The sequence below is a fragment of the Elephas maximus genome, chromosome 13, assembly GCF_024166365.1.
Source record: "Elephas maximus indicus isolate mEleMax1 chromosome 13, mEleMax1 primary haplotype, whole genome shotgun sequence".
Classification (NCBI taxonomy): Eukaryota; Metazoa; Chordata; class Mammalia; order Proboscidea; family Elephantidae; genus Elephas; species Elephas maximus.
This window is the reverse complement of record NC_064831.1, coordinates 101111411-101134267: the sequence shown is the minus strand read 5'-3', so window position 1 is coordinate 101134267 and position 22857 is coordinate 101111411. Positions and strand designations below refer to the sequence as shown.

The following is a 22857-nucleotide window of genomic DNA, read 5'->3' as shown; positions in this document are numbered from 1 at the left end:
CCCACCAAAAGGCCACTCTTCTTTATCTACAACCTACTGAATATCGACACTGCAGGAGACAGGCTTCAACCTTTTTGTCTGTTGCAAACTAGTGATACGTTCTGTGGTTAGCAAAAGGACTACATAGATGGCCTTGTTGCCCTGAACGCTGGCCCGCATTCTCAGGCCATCCCCGCAACGTTTACAAAGACAGCTCGGAAGGAAAGGAGTTAGGGTCAGAGACCTAATATCGGAGGCTTCACTTTCTCTTGCCTCGGAGATGGGGGCTATCCATGCCGCCATGGTTGCCCGTTGGAGCTGACTCGCCCCGCAACAAAATCAGGGCTCCAAGTCCTGGCACGTTCCCGGGCTGAGTAGACGAGAGGCTGTAAAACCCCCACAAGAACTTGAGAGGGTTTCCGGAGTGTAGGCCCTTCTCTCTATCGGGCCGCAGACTGCATCTGACAAACGAAACGATTTCCACACTAACCAGTCTCAAAATGGCGGCGGAACCTGGTGGGACGCAGCGGAGTCGCGGGCCACCTCCCCTTCCCAAAGGCCCCTGCGCCAGCGGTGACGGCGAGCGGTAGGGGGGCGGGTCCGACGAGGGGGGGCGGGGAACCTTCGCCCCGCCAGGCGGCGCGCGCTGCCTGCCGGGATACTTGGCCCGCCCAGTTAGTCCTCCCAGCTTGCGCCGCAGCCGCGAGACCCGCGTTTCTACTAAGATGGTGGCGCTGGGCTCGGGGTGACTACGGGAGACGACAGGGCCCTTTCGCCTTCGCCAGGATCCTGACACCCCGCCCTCCGCTCGCTCGCGCACTCCGCCGCCGCGCAGCCAGCCGCCGGTCTGGGCGCCTGCCACCGCCCCCGCCGCCAACCTGCGCTTCACCTCTGTCGACCCGGCGCTCTTAGCCGCGGGCGGCGGCGCCTCTCTCGGCACCTCCTCGGGTCCCCGCTCCGACCCGCTCGCGGCCTAGCTCCGGCCAGGCGGGCTCTGCAGCCGGGTTCGGACAGGCAGCAGCGGAGCGGCGGCCGGAGACGAGCGCGGGGTCCTCGGCGACCCCGGCGCCCCCCCTGGCCGGCCTCGGCGTCTGTAGAAGGAAGCGCGGGTACCGCATGAGCCCCGGCGGTGGCGGCAGCGAAGGGGAACGAGGCGGTGGCGGGCGGAGGCGGCGGGCGAAGGCGACGACGACCAGTGAGGCGGCCGCCGCTGCAAGGGCTGCGACCTAGGCGCGGGGGCGACGACAGGTCAGTGTCTCCACCGAGGGGCCTACTCCGGGGGGGGAGCGGAGCCCCGGCCTCTCGTCCCCTGGGCCCCTCCTCGGGCCGGCTCCGGCGAGGATCGGGCTTCTCCCCCGGGGCGAGTGTTGTGGGGGCGCTTGGTCTGGAGGGGCTGGTGCCAGCAGTAGGCCTCTGGTGGCAGCGCTGGCTGCCGCCGTAACTGTCAGTTCTGGCTGAGCGCCGGAGGGGAAGGGAGCAGGCCCGGGCCCGGGCGGACAGGGCGGCGGAACTGACCAGGCCAAGGCCCAGGGCTGGGGAAGCCTTGATTTTTCCATCGTAGGGGGGCCCGTTATCTATGGTTTCGATTCTCTTAGTTAACAGATAATGTAGGCATGTGTTTTGTGAGTTGGGGCTTTGGGGTCGGATTGGTGGGGGGAGGCGGGTGGAAGAAGTGATGTGTCAAGCCCAGGGATTGCGTTCATTGACTGCCCGTGTGTTACTAGTCACGGGGATTCTAAAGTTGAACGTGAGATAGGGTTGTCAGGGTCTGCGTCAAATGCAGGTCTGCACGCAGTTAATCAGTTGGCCTTTTTTTTTCTTTCTTTCTTTCCCCATTTCAGTTGAGGGAATGCAAAGGAAACTTTCCTCATCTTGGTGTGGACGTTTTTGTGGGTAAACCCAAAAGTGAATGTTCCAAGTGGTATAGTCCATAAAAGACAAACCCGTTGCCGTCAAGTCGATGCCGAGTCATAGCGACCCTATGAGACAGAGTAGAACTGCCTCATAGGGTTTCTAAGGCTGTAATCTTTATGGAAGCTGACAGCCACATCTTTTTCCCGCGAAGTGGCTGGTGGGTTCGAACCGCTGACCTTTCAGTTAGCGGTCGAGTGCTTAACCACTGCGCCATCAGGGCTCCGTTGGTTTAGTTAATAAAGCTTTTAAGGATAAGTTTAATACAGACTCTTTAGTTAAACTTAGACTCTTAGAAAAATACTTCAAGTCTGTGAATTTTTAAAAAACTCGTAGGTGTGCTAAAACAAACAATACAGAATCCATATATGTGTAGGCTCAAACCAAAACTCGCCCTCGAGTTGATTCCGGCTCATGACAAAAAACCAAACCCGGTTTCTGTCGAGTCCATTCAGACTCATAGCAACCCTACAGGACAGAGTAGAACTATCCCATATGGTTTCCAAGGAATGGCTGGTGGACTCGAACTGCCACCTTTTGGTTAGCAGCTGTCGTAGCTCTTAACCACTGCACCAAAACTAATAGCATATGGTATTTACAATCCAAAGTTACCCTCAGAATATGGGTATGACCCATAGTTTTTGGATCTTCCCACTGCGTGCAATATTGAGAGAAGCAGCCGATTTTTTTTTTTTTTTGACGTGGGGGGGAGGGGAGTAGGTAGGGCTTAAAATAGAAATGACCTAAAGTTTAAGAAATACAACCATTAAAATGTTACATGTCAGAGACACTGTATGTACCCAATAAATTTTGTTGAGTGGACTGGGCAAGTGGGATAAAGCTGTTTTCCTCACGCCTCTGACTGAAATTATTTTTTTAAGTCATGAAAAAAGTTCAGAATTTAGCAGAAATAGAAGTAAAGTTTTGTTGTAGTATGTTTAGTGGAAATAACTTTGGAATTAAAGGTCAGCAGTTCGAATCTACCAGCCGCCCTTTGGAAACCCTGTGGGGCAGTTCTACTCTGTCCTGTGGGGGCGCTATGAGCTGTAATCGACTCGATGGTAGTGGGTTTGGTTTTGGTTTTAAGTCTAAGCTGCTTATCACATTTTTAATGAAATAAATACAGTATTAGCGATGCTGCTGACAGGGCCTAAAGGTGACAGGAAGCTCTTTTAAAAATACTAATAAGCATTACAGAAAAACAACAAAAAAGAAATAATGGCTATAAAATTAGAATGCAAACTATGAAAGTCTTGTGTCAGTATTAACTGTCATTAGCATGTTAAGTAGTAGGTACACTATCATCTGGACATAGCCTCTTCCCTGAAGAGTTTATTTATATACAGCGAAAATACAGTGTTTTGATTCCTCTTAGTGGCTTTGTTAGCTGCTTTTATTTTTTCTCCTAAATTCTAAACTTTTTTTTCCCATAGCTAAAAAAACAATTTCTCAAGCAAGAGTACTTACTAGCCAGAGGCGTGAGGAAAACAGTTCTCATCCCACTTGTCCAGCCCTCTTGACAAGATTTATTGGCTACCTTCAGTGTCTTTGATCTGTAACATTTTAATAGTTGTGTTTCTTAAACTTTAAGTCATTTCTTTTTAAGCCCCCCGCCCTCCTCCACAAAAAAATACCTGCTTTCAATTTTGCAGGTAGTAGAGTGATCTAGAACTATGAGTCATATCTGAATTTTTCAACCCAAATGGGTTGAAATGGTGTTTTCAGATGTCTGTTTTCTTAAATCATTACTGGTTATGTTGTATAATTATGTTGCACACTTTTGTTTAGATGTATCATAAACATTGAATTAAGTACATATGCAGCTGTTAAATCATTTTTCTTTTTTTTTGTGAATCACTTTCAGACGTGGTTTTTCAGGTAAAAAACTTGTAGATGTTCTTTTCATTCTGGTTCAGGACAACAGTTTTGATTGGTCTTGGCAGTTTTCACCCCCAATTCCAAGCGTAAAGATGTCATGGTATTTATAGTGGAAATAGCTTTGGAATTAGGCCCTTCTTTTTATTTTGACCTTACCCTAGCTATCTGACCACTGGCAAGTTAATTAATCTTTGTAAGCCCCAGTTTTGTCATTTGTAAAATGGAATGATGGCTACCTCAGGGTTATCGTGAGGACTAAAGTAAATGAAATGCCTAACAAATAGGCACTCAGTATTACCTTCAGAAGCGTTTTTACCTGGTCCCTACCCCCCCCACCCCCCTATGGTCTCAGAGCACCTCATATGTAGTGGATTCTAGTAGCATAATATCCTTTATTTTGGTTGTTTTCTTTCTCCATAGTTGTGAACTCACTCTTTGAGGGCAAGGACTCCTAGGGTTTACCAGAGTGAGTGTTCGAGTATGGCACAGTGGTTAAGAGGTCAGCTGCTAACCAAAAGGTTGGTGGTTCGAATCCATCAGCTGCTCCCAGGAAACCCTTTGGGGCAGTTCTGCTCTGTCCTGTAGGGTCACTGTGAATTGGAATCAACTTGAAGGCAGTGGGTTTTCTTTTTTTTTTTTTTTTAAATGTTCAGCTATAATGTCGACAGCAACAGGTTTAATGTAAACTATGAGCTGCAGCTAGGTGCTTAGCTAGGTGCAGGGTCTATAAACACAAGAAAAAATGTCTCTGTGTTTTGGAAGTTTATAGTTTAACAACTTTCTCCAGATAACATTTTTAAGAAACTATCGCATAAAAAAAAAAAAAAAAAAATTTCACATAGTGGAGCCTTATTCCTCATGCCCTTCCAGTCTTAGGGCAAGTCTGTGGACTCAGCGTCACCCACCTCCCAAGTTCTACTGTTGTGTTTTACTGCTTTGTATGACCCTCTGTCATGTCTCAGTCCCAGCTGTTTGTGTGGGTGTATATGAAATAATTTTAAAATAAGTTTACATTGTCAGTTGCCTATAAATACTTTGATATTTTTCTGGGATGATTATCATCTGGTTATAGATTGATAGTTTAAACCTGAGTAAGGTCAGCTACTCCAGCCCCCTCATTTTACACATGAGGAAAATGAAATGCAAAAGCTTTGGAATCTTTTTGTTAGAGCCACCCATGTGACAGAGCCAGAACTAGCACTCAAGTCTCTGGACTCCAGTTCAGGGCTCTTTGCCCACATTGGAACATGTTCTGTCCAACTGTTGAGAGAAGTAGCTACAAATGCTTTGTCATTTACCTGCTCTTCTTTTTGGAGATCTGTGAATGTTTTCTACACTCTTAATAGAAGACAACTTAACAAGATGCCACTAACGAACTTTTTATGATCATAGCAGTTAGTACAAGGAAAGGGGCTTTTCTAATAAAGGATGAAGTGAAATTACATTAAATATAAGTAGATGGTGATTAATGTTAATATTTTAGAAACGTATCCTAATACCCGCTGCTGTCAAGTCGATTCCGACTCATAGTCACCTTATAGGATAGAATAGAACCGCCCCATAGGATTTCCAAAGATGTGATTTTTACAGAAGCAAATTGGTACATCCTTCTCCTGAGGAGCAGCTGGTGGGTCCAACCTACCAAACTTTTGGTTAGCAGCCGAGTGCTTTAAGCACTGTGCCACTAGGTCTCCATATCCTAATATAACACACTTGTTTTAGACAAAATGGAGGACCCAAAACAGTTTTTATGCTGTATGTTTTCTCATTATGAGATAATGTTTTAAAATATTTAAAAGATGTTATGTAAGTTTTTAATGAAATGATGATTGATAATGCAGTGAATATCTTTGCCGGATTTCATTTTATTAAATTTAAGAAATGACACCTCTGGTGCTTTGCTCTAATGTATATATTTAACGAGTAAATACCATCATGGATAGTAAGTTGAAAAGAAGGTTAAGTTGTAGCCCTGTCTGAGGATGAAATAAAGTTTGTTGGTTTCTTTTTTTTTTTTGTATAGCTGTTTGCACATGAGGCATAGCTGAAGCTCATTACTGTTTGATTTTAAGCTTTGAGATTGTGAACTCTCTAAAATTATACATGAAATTTTGAGTACTTCGGAGTCTCAACAGGTTCAGTGAACAAAGACCACCAGGAACCCCTGATGTGGAGGAAGAAGCACATCCTTTCTCTGGCCTCCTAGCTAGTCACGAGCAGGTCACTTAGCTTTCTAACTCTTTGTTCCAGTTCTGTCAAATGAAAGTGGTACTCGCTTTGTCTACTTCAGAGAATTTTGCTTTTAAAATGTGATTGTTTTTGGAAAAGTGGATTTATACTGTATAAACTGTTCTTATAATAATTTAGTGATTTGCCCATGAACACCATTTGTTTAGTGGTAGACAGATGATTAGGTATATTTTCATGCTTTTCTCTATTAACATTTTAAACTTTTCTTACAGACATTATTTGGGGAAGTATTTATTATATGAATTTATTTTAAATTTGGTAACTAAATTTGAAATAAACAGTAGATCTTAATAGTTAACCCGAAAAAACCAAATCTGTTGCTGTTGAGTCAATTCTGACTCATAGCGACCCTGTAAGACAGAATAGAACTACCCCATAGAGTTTCTGAGGAGCGCCTGGTAGATTCAAACTGCCGACCTTTTGGTTAGCAGTGTAGCACTTAACCACTACACCATCAGGGCTTCAGTTAGTGGTGCGTTCAGTATGACTGATCCAAAGTCAAATCCATCCTGTAATTTGCTCTACTTGTCTTCTTGTGTTATTTTGGTAAATGGCAAGTCAATCATAAGGTTGGCCTGAAAGGAAAAGAGATTTGAGGGGACATAGAACCTTAATAGCTAAGATTATTCCTGAAGTTCAATTCTAGGAAATCGGAGGAGGACTTCCCTGTAGGATGTCATATGTGGACCATAGAAAAGAATCCTGTGGAAGACTATTAGAGTCAGCACTTGTGCTATAAATAAGGGCATGGAGGGTGGTGTATGAGTCCTGATTGCTTATTATACAGGTAGGATAAAATCTTCCTTAAATGAAACTGGTGGTGGGCCAGTGTGGAGTCTAATGCTCTGACCCTTACCAGCTCAGTGTATTCCAGAAGTTGTTCTTTCTGTAACCATTGGGATCAGTTGGGATCAGCAGACTCCTTTAAGTTACAGAAACAAAATGTGAATTTACCTATCACTGTGTTGGAAACCCTGGTGGCGTAGTGGTTAAGTGCTACAGATGCTAACCAAAGGGTCGGCAGTTCACATCCGCCAGGCGCTCCTTGGAAACTCTATGGGCCAGTTCTACTCTGTCCTATAGGGTCGCTATGAGTCGGAATCAACTCGACAGCACTGTGTTTGGTTTGGTTTTTTTGGTGGCATTGCAGACTTGTACCCCTTTTCTATTCTTAATGTATGCCCATTGTATATACTTTCAGCAGTTCAAACTGTTACTTTTCACAGTTGAGATGAGAGGTGCTATATACAAATAGGTGGACTGAATGAAAATGCTGCTGTGCTCTCCTTCCATCATGTCCTTTGTATTTAATGACTACTGTCACATTTTATCAAGGAAGAGTGACTTAGCAGTTTCAGGCTTTTTTCTACCTTAGCAACCTTCTTGAGTGTGAGAAGGCTGTCTTAGAATTGCCCTTGTGTACTGTAGCCACCGTCTTAACTCATTTACTTTTATGTTCTTTGTGATGCAGGTAAATCCTAATTTTTTCCTCTCAAATTAAACATGTGGGAAAGTACAGAGAATAATTTAACAACCATGCATGTACCATCCAGCATGGACAAACATCACATTTTTGTCACTTGCTTTCCCTTTTTATCGCCTCTGAAACAGATATTCTTAGTTTTTTTTCTCAGATACCTTTAGCGCTGAAGATACCACTTCAGGAATTTCTTCTTCACACTGCCAACAAATACATTTTCCTCTTTTACCAGACATAAAGCATAGTGCTGTTTTTGGAAGGAAAAGGATAAAATGCCCAACTGTGTTTTCTGTTTAAAGATACTGGGTCATAGGGAGATGAGTTATTTCCAGTTTATTAGTTATCTTAGTACTTTTTTTTAGGAATTTTATTTGTCATGTGTGTGAATGCCAGTATTGATAATCTTACAAAAAACAGAAACCCAACCAGTTGCCATGGAGCCAATTCTGACTCATGGTGACCACATATATGCCGAGTAGAGCTGTGCTCTATAGGGTTTTCAAGGCTGTGACCTGAGGTGTCTCTGGGCGGGATCGAATGGCCAACCTTTCATTTAGTAGCCAAGCGCTTAACCATTTGTGCCACTGAGGATAAATAAGGTTATTAAATATTTACTCTCGCCAAATATTTTAAGTTTTTCTTTTGGGAATTAAAACTATAAATATAAGTTATTTGAGCATATATTGTATGTGACATATACTAATTGACAAACCGTATTTCACGCAAAAATGAATTGAGTAACCTTTTCCTCTTCTGGTTTTCTGAAATGAGTTGAAAGTGTGTCATATTCCATATTGGTGATAGAATATATGCTGTTTAAGATATTCCAAATTCAGATTACCTAACACATGAGAAGTTTCACTTACTTAAACTGCTTCATTCACCTTCAAGTTTTTAGAAACTCTGCGTCTTCTATAATATGTTTAAAGGTTGGATGAAAGAAAAATAGGAAATTAAGTAAATAAAGTTTAAAATATGGTCACACTTGGATTGTTACATAACATACCAAAAGCATGAGAAACAAAAGAAAAATAGATAAATTGAACTTCATCAAAATAAAAATTTGTGCACTAAAGGACTTTTATCAAGAAATGAAAAGACAACCTGTAGAAGGGGAGAAAATATTTGGGAACTGTATATCTGATAAAAGTTTAATACCCAGAATGTATAAAGAACTATAATGCAACAACAACAAAAAATGGGCAAAGGATTTGAATAGACATTTTTCTAAAGAAAATATGCAAATGGCCAATAAGCACATGAAAAGATGCTCAGCATCATTAGTTCTTAGGGAGATGCAAATCAAAAGCACAATGAAATAACTACCTCACCCCCACTAGGATGGCTGTTATCACAAAACCTGAAACTAACAAGTATCGGTGAGGGTATGAGAAATTGGAACCCTCATGCATTGGCCTTGGAAGTGTAAAATGGTATAGTGATTATGGAAGATAGTTTGGTTGTTGTTGTTAGGTACCATCAAGTTGATTCCGACTCATAGTGACCTTATATACTACAGAGCCAAACACTGCCTGGTCCTGCACCATGCTCACCATCATTGTTATGCTTGAGCCCGTTGTTGCAGCCACTGGGTCAGTCTATCTCTTTGAGGGTCTTCTTCACTGACCCTTACTTTACCAAGCATGATGTCCTTCTCCAGGGACTGATCCCTGCTGATAATATGTCCAAAGTATGTGAGACATAGTCTTGCCATCCTTGCTTCTAAGGAGCATTCTGGTCATGCTTCTTCCAAGACAGATTTGTTTGTTCTTTTGGCAGCCCTTGGTATAGTCAGTGGAAACCCTGGTGGTGCAGTGGTTAAGTGCTATGGCTGCTAACCAAAGGGTCAGCAGTTCAAATCCACCAGTCGCTCCTCAGAAACTCTATGGCGGAGTTTTGCTCTGTTCTGTAGGGTTGCTATGAGTCAGAATTGACTTGATGGCACTGAGTTTGGTTTTAATATTCTTCGCCAACACCACAATTCAAAGGTGTCAGTTCTTCGGTGGTCCTTATTCATAGTCCAGCTTTCACATGCATATGAGGGGATTGAAAATACCATGGCTTGAGTCAGGCACACCTTGGTCTTCAAGTTGAAATTTTTGCTTTTCAACACTGCAAAGAGGTCTTTTGCAGCAGATTTGCCCAACACAGTGCATCTTTTGTCTTTCTTGACTGCCGTTTCCGTGGGTATTGATTATGGATCCAAATGAAACGAAATTCTTGATGACTTTGAGAATTTCTCCATTTATCATGATATTGCTTATTGGTTCAGTTGTGAGGATTTTTGTTTTCATTATGTTGAGGTGCAGTCCATACTGAAGGCTGTGGTCTTTGATCTTCAGTAAGACCTTCAAGTCTTCTTCCCATTCAGCAATCAAGGTTGTATTATCTGCATAACACGGTTTGTTAATGAGTCTTCCTCCAATTTTGATGTCCCGTTCTTCATACCCAGCTTCTCGGATTATTCGCTCAGCATAGAGATTGACTAGGTGAAAGAATACAACCTTGATGCACAGATTTCCTGACTTTGAATCACACGGTATCCCCTTGTTCTGTTCGAACAACTGCCTCTTGATCTGTGTACAGGATCCTTATGCACACGATTAAGTATTCTGGAATTCTCATTTTTCGCAATGTTATTCATAATTTGTTATGATCCACACAGTCGAATGCCTTTGCATAGTCAATAAAACACAGGTAAATATCTTTCTGGTATTCTCTGCTTTCAGCCACGATCCATCTGCCATCAGCAATGATATCCCTGGTTTCACATTCTCTTCTGAATCTGGCCTGAATTTCTGGCAGTTGCCTGTTAAAATACTACTGCAGCTGCTTTTGAATGATCTTCAGGAAAATTTTGCTTGGGTGTGATATTAATGATATTGTTTGATAATTTCCAAATTCAGTTGGAAAATCTCTCTTGGAAATAGGCATAAATATGGATCTCTTCCAGTCAGTTGGCCAGGTAGCTGTCTTCCAAGTTTCTTGGCATAGGAGATTGGGCACTTCCAGAGCTGCATCTGTTTGTTAAAACCTCTCAATAATATTTTGTCAATTCCTGGAGCCTTGTTTTTCACCAGTGCCTTCAGTGCAGCTTGGACTTCTTCCTTCAATATCATTGGTTTCTGATCATATGCTTCCTCTTGAAATAGTTGAACGTTGACCAGTTCTTTTTGGTATGATGACTATGTGTATTCCTTCCATCTTCTGTTGATACTTCCTGCGTCATTTAATATTTTCCCCATGGAACCCTCCGCTATTGCAACTCGAGGCTTGAGTTTTTCTTCAGTTCTTTCAGCTTGAGAAATGCTGAATGTGTTCTTCCCTTTTGGTTTTCTATCTCCAGGTCTTTGCATGTGTCATTAAATAGTTTGTCTTCTTGAGCTGCCCTTTGAAATCTTCTGTTCAGTTCCTTTTCTTCATCATTTCTTCCTTTTGCTTCAAGAGCAAGTTTCAGAGTCTTTTCTGACATCCGTTTTGGTCTTTTCTTTCTTTTTAATGACCTCTTGCTTTCTTCATGTATGATGTCGCTCCACAGCTCATCTGGTCTTCCGTCATCAGTTTTCAATGTGTCAAATCTGTCCTTGAGATGGTCTCTAAATTTAGGTGGGATGTACTCAAGGTCGTACTTTGGCTCTTGTCGACTTGTTCAGATTTTCTTTAGTTTTAACTTGAACTTGCATATGAGCAATCGATGGTCTGTTCTGACAGATGATATTGAGCTTTTCTATTGTCTCTTTCCACAGGTGTAGTCAGTTTGATTCCTGTGTATTCCATCTGGTGAGGATAGAGTATAGTTACTGTTTATGTTGGTTAAAAAAGGTATTCACAAGGAAGAAGTCGTTGGTCTTGCAGAATTCTGTCATGCGATCTCCAGCATCATTTCTATCACCAAGGTGGTATTTTCCTTTTACCTATCTGTCTTTGTTTCCACCTTTCACATTCCAGTTCCTCAGTAATTATCAATGCATCCTCGTTGCGTGTTCCATCAGTTTCAGACTGCAGAAGATGGTAAACCTCTTCAATTTCTTCATCTTTGGCCTTAGTGGTTGGTGCATAAATTTGACCAACAGTCTTATTAACTGGTCTTCCTTGCAGGCGTATGGATATTATCCTATCACTCACAGCATTGTACTTTAGGATAAGTCTTGAAATGTTCTTTTTGACAATGAATGCAGTGCCATTCATCTTCAAGTTCTCGTTCCTGGTGTAGTAAGTAGACTGTATGGTTGTCTGATTCAAAATGACCAGTACCAGTCCATTTCAGCCCACTAATGCTTAGAATATTGATGTTTGTGCATTCCATTTCATTTTTGATGATTTCCAATTTTCCCAGATTCATACTTTGTACATTCCACAGTCTGATTATTAATGGATGTTTGCAGCTGTTTCTTCTCATTTTGAGCCATGCCACATCAGCAAAGATGGTCCCAAAAGCTTGACTCTATCATGTCATTAAGGTCAACTGTACTTGGAGGAGGCACCTCTTCCCCAATCGTCTTTTGAGTGCCTTCCAGCCTGGGGGGTTCATCTTCCAGCACTGTATCAGACAGTGTTCCATTGCTATTCGTAAGGTTTTCACTGGCTAATTCTTTTCAGAAGTAGATTGCCGGGTCCTTCGTAGTAGTCTGTCTTAGTCTGGAAGCTCAGCTGAAACCTGTTCACCGTGGGTGATCTGTTGGTATCTGAATACCGGTGGCTTCTCTTCCAGCATCATAGCAACACGCAAGCCTCCACAGTACGACAGACTGACAGACATGCAGGTAGTTTGGTAGTTCCTTAAAAAGTTAACCATAGAATTACCATAAAGCAATTCTCCTCCTAGGCATTTGCTTAAACGACTCAAAAGTAGTGACTCAGATTATTCACAAGAGCCAAATGGTCAAAACAACTCTGGAGTCCATCAACAGATGAAAGGATAAACTGAATGTGGTATGCGTGCAGTAGGATGTTATTCATCCATAAAGAGAAGTGAAGTTCCGGTACATACTACAACATGGATGATTATGCAAACATAATGCTGAGTGAAATAAGTCAAAAACAAAAGGACAAATATATGACCCCATGTGATGATTAAGGTTGTGTACAACTTGCCTGGATCATGATTTTCAGTCGTTTGGCAGTTGTAATATAATTGGGCACTTATGTAATGATGCAGTCAATTTCATGATGAGATTCACTATAAGCAGCCAGTTAGTTGAAAGGGAGTTTCCCTGAGGGTTGGCCTGCATCCAATATTTATGGACTTTCTGGCAAAGTTTGCTGGCTTTTGATTGCTCTGGATCCTGCATCTGGTTCATCATCATCTGACCTCCAGTTCTTGGGCCTTGAGCTAGCAGCTTCTGTGCTGATATTGGGTTTATCAGCCCATGCTGTTACGTGAGACGGGAGAAGCCTCCAGCCTGATGCCTGACCCATGGACTTCGGACTTGCCAGCCTCTACAACTGTATGAGCCATAAATCTGTGTCCCTTTCTCTCTCTCTCTCTGTGTATGCCTCACTGGTTTTACTTCTCTACGGAAGCCAGCCTGGTAACCACTAACAAACTATTTGATATGAAATATCTAGATTAGGCAAGTGCATAGTTTATTAGTGGTTACCAGGATCTGAGGCAAGGAGAGAATGGGAGTCATTGCTAAAAGGGTAATGAGTTTCTGTTTGGGGTGATGTAAAACTTTTGGAAATGGATGATGGTAATGGTACCACGACATGGTAAATATAATTAATTTCACTGAATTGTACACCTAAAAAATGGTTAAAACGGAAAACTTATTTAACGTGTATTTATTTTCACTGTACTTTAGATGAAAGTTTACAGAACAAACTAGCTTCTCATTAAGCAGTACACATATTGTTTTGTGACACTGGTTGTCAACCCCATGACATGTCAACAATTTCCCTTCTTTACCTTGGGTTTCCTATTACCAGCTTTCCTTAAAATGGAAAATGTTTTGTGTATTTTACCACAATAAATTTAAAAAAATAGGGCCATGCTTTTTTTTTAATATTGTGTTCTTGGTGAAAGGTTACACAAAGTAAGGTTCCTTTTTAACAAGTACTACACAAATTGTTCACTGACATTGATTACATCAAATATGGTCACACTTGATATATAAAGTTGGGTGACATTCTGCTTGATGGAATGGAGTTGCTTCTTAGAAGTTGGCTGTGGTATTGAAATAAGAACAATTTAAAATGTATTAGAAGAACTGAGCTAATTTTAGACTTCTGCATGTAAAGTTAGTTTTTTGTATTTCATATCCTATTATATATTTAGATATAATTATTGACCAGCATACTAGTTTTCAAAGTATCTTCAGAATGAGAAAGTAAGGTATTGTGATCATATTTAGGAGCCCTGGTGGTGCAGTAGTTAAGTTCTCAGCTACTAACTGAAAGGTTAGCAGTTTGAACCCACCAGCTGCTCAGTGGGAGAAAGATGTGGCAGTCTGCTTCTGTAAAGATTACAGCCTTGAAGACCCTATGGGGCAGTTCTACGCTGTTCTTTAAGGGTCTCTATGAGTCGGAATTGACTCAGTGGTAGTGGGTTTTGGGTTATGGTCTTATTTACCTCAGTAGGAGGTAGTTCTTACCCTCCCCAGCCCTCTGCCCAAATTTCCCATCTTATGGGCTAGATGAAAGGGAGGGGTAAACTTAAAAGTAGAGGAATAATCCTCAGTGAATAGGGGGTCGCTTAAATGAAATAGTTTCTTTACTCCTGGCTTGAAGATTCTATGAGAACAGTAAACGTTTGTTGTCTGTCCCTCTTTTTTTCCCCATGTTTAGTTTCAGGCATTTATGTGCTAGGTGAATGAACTAGTTTCTAGTTAGTTCAGTACTACATTAGATATACGTTGTGAGTTGATGAGCTAAGTATGATCAGGAACAGTCCTCTAGGTTTCAGAAATTAAAGTAACTGTAAGAAGAGATGGGCAGAAAAACAAAAAGATAAACTCAATTAAAAAAGTAGGCACAGCAACTGAATGTGTATTTCACCGCAGAGGACATGTAAATAACCAACAACCACTTCAAAAGATGCTCAAGGTCATTAGTCATTAAAAAAAACAAACCAAACCCATTGCCTTAGAGTCGATTCTGACTCATAGTGACACTATAGGACAGAGTAGAGCTGCCCCATTAGGGTTTCCCAGGAGTGGCTGGTAAATTTGAACTGCTAGCCTTTTGTTTGGCCACCAAACTCTTAACTACTGCATCACTAGGGCCCTTAAGGAGATGCAAATCACAATCACATTAAGATACCACTTCATCTGCACAAGGATGGCTGTGATCAAAAAAAAAAATGAAAATAACATGTTGGAGAGGATGTGGAGAAATTGGAATACTCATCCATTGCTGGTGGCTATATATAATGATACAGTTGCTGTGGAAAACAGTATGGCAGTTTCTCAAAAAGTTAAACGTAGAATTACCATATGACCCAGCAATTCTTCTGCTAGATACGTACCCAAAAGACTTGGAAGCAGAAACTCAAACGGAAACTTGTATACCACTGTTCATTGTAGCACTGTTCAAAATAATCACCAGATGGAAGCAACCTAAGTATTCATCAGCAGATGAATGGCTAAACAAAATGTGGTCTGTACATATAGTGGAATATTACTCAGCCATAAAGAGAAGTGAAGTCCTGATATGTGCGACAACTTTGATGAATGTTTAAAGCATTATGCTGAGTCAAAGAAGTTGGTCACATACCAAAAAAATACTGTTTTTCCACTTATATAAGATAGGGAAACATATACCAGTTGCTGTTGAGTTGATTCCAACTAGCGACCCTATAGACAAGGAGCAGCTGGTAGATTCGAACTGTCAACCTTTTGGTTAGCAACCAAACGCTTAACCACTGCGCCACCAGGGCTCCAGCAAATGTATACAGACCAAAATTTCTTAGTCATTACTAGTGGTTGGAGGGAGGGGGAAAGAGGGAGTCCTTGCTTAGGGGGCACTGAGTTTATGTTAATGGTGGTGAAATAATTTGGAAATGGATATAGGGATGGTTGTAAATGATGAACATAATGTCACTGAATTGTACATGAAAAATACTGAATTGGCAAATGTCTCGTTATATAGGTTACCACAATAAAAAAAAAAAGAGCAGGACTTGGGTTCAACCTAGACAATGGGCCAAAGACCTTTTGTAGGAGCCCCAATTTATTGTATCTGTCTTTCCTGAGTTTGACGTGGCATCCCTTGTATGCGTGGGTGTGTGTTTTCCCACATTGCTAGCTGACATTGATTGAGAAATAGGGGTTGATTATTGTACCCTGCAAAGGTTCTCCCTCTTAAGTGGTCAAGATGTAATTCACGTAAGTACTATTTTAGACACCTAATATATGTCTAAAGTTGCCATGAGTATTATAAAAAAAACAAAATGAAACCCATTGCTGTTGAGTCAATTCCGACTCATAACGACCGTACAAGGACAGAGTAGAACTGCCCCGTAAGAGTTGCCAGGGAGTGCCTGGTGGATTTGAACTGCTGACCTTTTGGTTAGCAGCTATAGCACTTAACCACTATGCCATAAGGTTTTCATGAGTACTATAGTATTTATGAAATGGAACACGTAAACATCAATACCCTAGGCTTTACTGAACTGAAATGGACTGGTATTGGCCGTTTTGAATTGGAAAATCATATGGTCTACTATTCTGGGAATGACAACTTGAAGAGGGATGACGTTGCATTTGTTGTCAAAAAGAACATTTCAAGATCTATCCTGAAGTACAACGCTGTCAGTGATAAGATAATATCCATACGCCTACAAGGAAGACCAGTTAATATGACTGTTCAGTCAAATTTATGCACCAGCCACTAAGGTCAAAGGTGAAGAATTTGAAGATTTTTACCATCTTCTGTAGTCTGATATTGATCAAACATGCAGTCAGGATGCATTGATAATTACTGGTGAATTGGAATTCAAAAGTTGGAAATGAAGAAGGATCAGTATTTGGAAAATATGGCCTCAGTGCTAGAACTGATGCCGGAGATCCCATGACAGAATTTTACAGGACTAATGACTTCATCCCAAAGACTGTTTTTCAACAGCATAAATAGCGACTGTACATGTGGACCTGGCTGAGTGGAATACAAAAGAATCAAATCGACTACATCTGTGGAAAAGAGACAACAGAAAAGCTCAATATCATCAGCCAGAAAAAGGCCAGGGGCCAACTGCAGAACAGACCATCAGTTGCTCATATGCAAGTTTGAGTTGAAGCCGAAGAAAATTAGAACAAGCCCATGAGAGCCAAAGTACAACCTTGAATATATCCCACCTGAAATTAAAGATCATCTCAAGAATAGATTTGACGCACTGAACACTGGTGACTAAAGACTAGATGAGTCATGGGATAATATCAAGGACATCGTACATGAAGAAAGCAAGAGAACAAAAGGCAGCAAAGACAGAAAAGACCAAAATGGATGTCAGAAGAGACTCGGAAACTTGTTCTTGAACGTCGAGTAGCTAAAGCAAAAAGTGATGAAGTAAAAAGGCTGAGCAAAAGATTTCAAAGGGTGGCTCAAGAAGAAAAAGTAAAGTATTATAGTGAAATGTGCAAAGACCTGGAGTTAGAACACCGAAAGGAAAGAACACACTTGGCATTTCTAAAACTGAAAGAACTGGAGAAAAAATTTAAGTCTCAAGTTGCAATATTGAAGGATTCCGTGAGCAGGAAGCATCACAAGAAGATGGAAGGAATACACAGAGTCACTATACCAAAAAAAAGTTGATCTACGGTCAGTCGTTTCAGGAGGTAGCATATGATCAAAAACTGATGGTAGTGAAGGAGGATGTCCAAGATGCATTGAAGGCATTGGCAAAAAACAAGGCTTCAGGAATTGTTGGAATCTCAATTGAGATGTTTCAGCAAATGGATGCAGCCCTGGAAATGCTCACTCTTGTATGCCAAGAAATTTGGAAGACAGCTACCTGGCCAACTGACTGGATGGATGGCTGGATTCAGAAGAGGACATGGAACGAGTGATATCATTGCTGATGTCAAATGGATCCTGGCTGGAAGCAGAGAATACCAGAAAGATGTTTTGTTGTGTGGATGTTGTTAGGTGCCATCTAGTTGGTTCTGACTCGTAGGGACCTTATGCACAACAGAAGAAACACTTCCCGGTCCTGCGCCATCCTTAAAATTGTTGTTATGCTTGAGCTCGTTGTAGCCACTGTGTCAGTGTACCTCGTTGAGGGTCTTCCTCTTTTCCAGTGACCCTGTACTTTGCCAAGCATGATGTCCTTCTCCAGCGACTGATCCCTTCTGACAACATGTCCAAAGTATGTAAGATGTAGTCTTGCCATCCTTGCTTCTAAGGAGCATTCTGGTTGTTTATGTATGTTTTATTGACTATGCGAAGGTATTTGACTGTGTGGATCATAACAAAGTATGGATAACATTGCCAAGGATGGGAATTCCAGAACGCTTAATTGTACACAGATCAAGAGCCAGTGGTTCAAACAGAACAAGGGGATAGATACTAAAAGGTTCAATGTCAGGAGAGGTGTACGTGCGGGTCGTGTCCTTTCACCATACTTATGCAGTCTGTATGCTGAGCAGATAATCCGAGAAGCTAGACTGTGTGAAGAAGAACGAAGCAACAGGATCGGAGGAAGACTCATTAACAACCTGCGTTATGCAGATGACAGCCTTGCTTGCTGAAAGTGAAGAGGGCGTAAAACCAAAATCCTCACAACTAGACCAATAAGCAACATAATTGTAAATGACGAAAAGATTGAAGTTGTCAAGGATTTCATTTTATTTGGATCCACAATCAGCACCCATGGACGCAGCAGTCAAGAAATCAAATGACGCATAGCATTGGGCAAATCTGCTGCAAAAGACCTCTTTAAGGTGTTCAAAAGCAAAGATGTCACTTCAAGGACTAAGGTGCGCCTGACCCAAGTCCTGATGTTTTCAGTCGCCTGATGTGCATGGGAAAGGTGAACAATGAATAAGGAAGACTGAAGAAGAATTGGTGCTTTTTGGTCGTGGTGTTGGCGAAGAATATTGAATATACCGTGGACCTTTAAAAGAATGAACAAGTCTGTCTTGGAAGAAGTACATCCAGAATGCTCCTTAGAAGCAAGGATGGTGAGACTTCGTCTCACATACTTTGGGCATGTTATCGGGAGGGATCAATCAGTCCTTGGGGAAGGGCATCAAGCTTGGTAAAGTGGTGGGTCAGCAAAAAAGAGGAAGACCCTCAATGAGATGGACTAACACAGTGGCTACGACAATGGACTCAAGCATGAGGATGGCGCAGAAACGGGCAGTGTTTTGTTCTGTTGTACATAGTGTTGCTATGAGACGGATCCAAATTGGCGGCACATGGCAACAATAATAACAACACTGTAGTATTCATTTTGTATAATATTCTTATTGTGATATATTCTCTTGGTTCTTTTATAAAGCAAGAGGTTGAATTAAGTGATAGCCAAGGTCTTTTTTAGCTTGTATTTTATATGCTAATGTCTCATTTTGTCTTTTTAAAATATATGTATCTAATTTTTAATTATAAAGTACTTAAAATGTACAGAAAATAATATACCAAATACCCATTTACCCACCACTCACAAAGTATAAATTATTCAGATTTTGATCTTTTGGGGGGAAAAAAGTAGTTATTTTCATATTCACTTGTGGCCACTCCATCCTCCAAGTCCTATTACTCTCTCTTCTTACCCAAGGTAAGAATTATTCTGAGATTCCTGGGTGTAGTATCTATCCTTGCTTTATATCCTGGGTGATGCAGACAGTTAAAATACTTGGGTGCTAACTGGAAGGTTGTAGGTTGAAATCCACCCAGATGTGCCTCAGAAGAAAGGCCTGGCAATCTACTTCCATAGCATCAGCCTATGGAGCACAGTTCCACTCCCACATATTTGGGATTGCCATGAGTCAGAGTCTACTGGAGGGTAAGTTGTTATTATTATATGTGTATCTGTAAATGATGGAGCCCTGTGGTACAGTGGTTTTAAGAGCTTGGCTGGTAACCCAGTGGTCTGCAGTGTGAACTCAGCAGCTGCTCTGTCCTGTAGGGGCACTGTGTGTCAAAATTGACTGGAGGGCATTGTATTTGGTCTGTTTTTATCCATAATGGATATATGGTGTCAGTGTTTGTGTTTTAGTATTTTACAGAAATAGTAACCTATGGTACATACTTTTCACCAAGTTTTTTTTTTTTTTTTTAATCAATATAAAGCTTTTGAGATTTATATGTTGATGCATGTATATCTAGTTTTATTCATTTTAACTGTTCTTTGGTGTTCCATAGTATGCATATGTAAAATGTGTTTATCCCACTGTTGAGGGTATTTTGAGTTGTTTCCTTTTTTGGCTATTATAAATAATGCTGCAGTGATCGTTTTTAAGGATGTTTCCTTATGCAGGTGTTACCCTTGGGAAGTGGAATTGCTATTGCTAAATTGTTCTCTTTTTAAAATGGTTATGTCGGTATACGTATAAGGGTACTTCTGCTTCCAACGTCCTTGCCCATACTTGCGGTTGTTGTATTTTAAAATGTCCATAAATCTGATGGTTGAGAGATGATATCTCATTTTAGCTTGCATTTTCTTGATTACTAATTCTGAGTGGTGGGTGAGTGTGGATTTTATTATTATTTGAATGTTTTAGATATTTTATAAATCAAAAAATGTTTTAGAAATAAGATACTGTCGTGCCTTCAATGCCATCTCATCCAACCTTTTTGCTTTACAGTCCAGCTGAGGAAAATTATCAGCATAAGAATGAACTATCAAATCTTGCTTATTACCCATTGTGGTTTGCTCTTTTTATATAGAATCTCATTTTTTGATGTCAAAATCATGAGTCTTTTCCTTTATGATTGGTACTTTTTGTTTTTTCAAAAAATCTGTTTATTATATATTGTCTGCTAATAATCGAGATTTTGTTATTGTGGCTGTTTGTTTCATTGCATGTAGGTCCCTCTGGAGTGAGTTAGTAATAAAAAATTTTTTCTCATTTGAAAAGCCTAGTTGTTTTAGCATATTAAGCATTGAATTTGTTCCCCATAATATTTTTTAAATTTTCTCCTGTATCCTACTGTTTGCATATATCCTTGGGTTTGATTGTATGTTCTCTTTTCTTTTTCATTAATTGTCTTTTTTTCTTTTACTACTAGTCCTATATTGTTTTATTTATAGTAGCTGTTATGGGTTGAATTTTACTGCCCAAGAATATGTGTTGTAAATCCTAACCTCTTGTGGTTATAATCTCATTTGGGAGTAAGCTTTTTTTTATGTTAATAAGGCAGTATTAGTGTAGGCTGTGTCTTAAATCAGACTTTTGAGATAAAAGAACAGATTAAGCAAGCAGAGATGGAGAGAGATAGATGCCATGCCACATGAAGATCATCAAGGAACTGAGGAACGGAAGAAGAGGCAAGGACTTTCCCCTAGAGTTAACAGAGAAAGTCTTCCCCTACAGCCAGTGCCTTGAATTTGGTTTTATAGCCTCCTAAACTGTAAAAATGTAACTTTGTTTGTTAAAACCACTTACTTGTGGTATTTCTGTTACAGCAGAACTGGGTAAATACACAGAATTTGGTACCGTAGAGTGGAGTGCTGCTCTAACAAATACCTAAAATGTCGAAGTAGTTTTGGAATTGGGTAATGGGTGGAGGCTGGGAGAGTTTTAAGATGCCTAATGGTAAAAGCTTAGATTGTCTTGAAGACAATGTTGGTGAAATTATGGATGTCAAAGACAATTCTTTTGAAGGCTCAGGAGGAAGTGACTCAAAAACCAAGCCAAATCCATTGCCATCGAGTCGATTCTGACTCATAGCAACCCTATAGGAGGAAGTGAGGAGAGCCGTAAAGAAAATCTCTGTCGTCTTAGAGAATACATGCGACACCATTAACAGAATGTTGCTAGACCTGTGAATGTTAAATGTGCTTCTGGTAAACTACGGTACACTTCTGCAGGAAACCAAAAGAGACTTACATAAGTGGAAGAACATACTTTGCTCGTGGATAGGAAGACTTAACATTGTGAAAATGTCTATTCTACCAAAAGTGATCTATACATTTAATGCAATTCCAAATCCTAATGACATTCTTTAATGAGATGGAGAAACAAATCACCAACTTCATATGGAAGGGAAAGAGGCCCCGGATAAATAAGGCATTACTGAAAAAGAACAACAAAGTGGGAGGCCTTACTTTACTTGATTTTAGAACCCATTATACCGCCATAGTAGACAGAACAGCCTGGTACTGGTACAACAACAGATACATGGACCAATGGAACAGAATTGAGAATCCAGACATAAATCCAACCACATATGAGCAGTTGACACATGACAAAGGCCCCAAAACAGTTAAATGGGGGAAAAGACAGTCTTTTTAACAAATAGTACTGGCATAACTGGATATCCATCTGCAAAAAAATGAAAGAAGACCCATACCTCACACCATGCACAAAAACTAACTCAAAATGGATCAAAGACCTAAATATAAAATCTAAAACGATAAAGATCGTGGAAGAAAAAATAGGGACAATGTTAGGAGCCGTAATACATGGCAGAAACAGTATACAAAACATTATAAAGAATGTAGAAGAAAAACTAGATAACTGGGAGCTCCTAAAAATCAAACACCTATGCTCATCCAAAGACTTCACCAAAAAAGTAAAAAGACTACCTGCAGATTGGGAAAAAGTTTTAGCTGTGACATTTCTGATCAGCGCCTGATCTCTAAAATCTACATAATACTGCAAAAACTCAACTGCAAAAAGACAAATAACGCAATTAAAAAATGGGCAAAAGAATAGACACTTCACTAAAGAAGACATTCAGGTAGCTAACAGATATATGAGGAAATGTTCACGATCATTAGCCATTATAGAAATGCAGATCAAAACTACAATGAGATTTCATCTCACTCCAACAAGGCTGGCATTAATCTAAAAAACACAAAATAATAAATGTTGGAAAGGCTGTGGAGAGATTGGAACACTTCTACACTGCTGGTGGGAATGTCAAATGGTACAACCACTTGTTATATTGGAAATCAATTTGGCGCTTCCTTAAAAAGCTAGAAATAGAACTACCATACGATCCAGCAATCCCACTCCTTGGAGTATATCCTAGAGAAATAAGAGCCTTTACACGAACAGATATATGCGCACCCATGTTTATTGAAGCACTGTTTACAATAGCAAAAACATGGAAGCAACCAAGGTGCCCATCAAAGGATGAATGGATAGATAAATTATGGAATATTCACACAATGGAAGACTACGCATCGATAAAGAAGAGTGAGGAATCTGTGAAACATTCCATAACATGGAGGAACCTGGAAGGCATTATGCTGA

The 22857-nt window shown here is 40.7% G+C and overlaps 1 protein-coding gene across 2 annotated transcripts in view; it reads left to right on the top strand.

The window, feature by feature from the left end:
- The first annotated feature begins 641 nt into the window (after positions 1-641).
- Positions 642-22857, top strand: part of UBE3A (ubiquitin protein ligase E3A) — a 140177-nt gene continuing 117961 nt past the window's right edge. For both annotated transcript variants that reach the window (XM_049852653.1, XM_049852655.1), the window contains exon 1: positions 642-1227. The gene's annotated coding sequence lies outside the window, so the exon portion shown is untranslated. The remainder of the gene's footprint in view (positions 1228-22857) is intronic.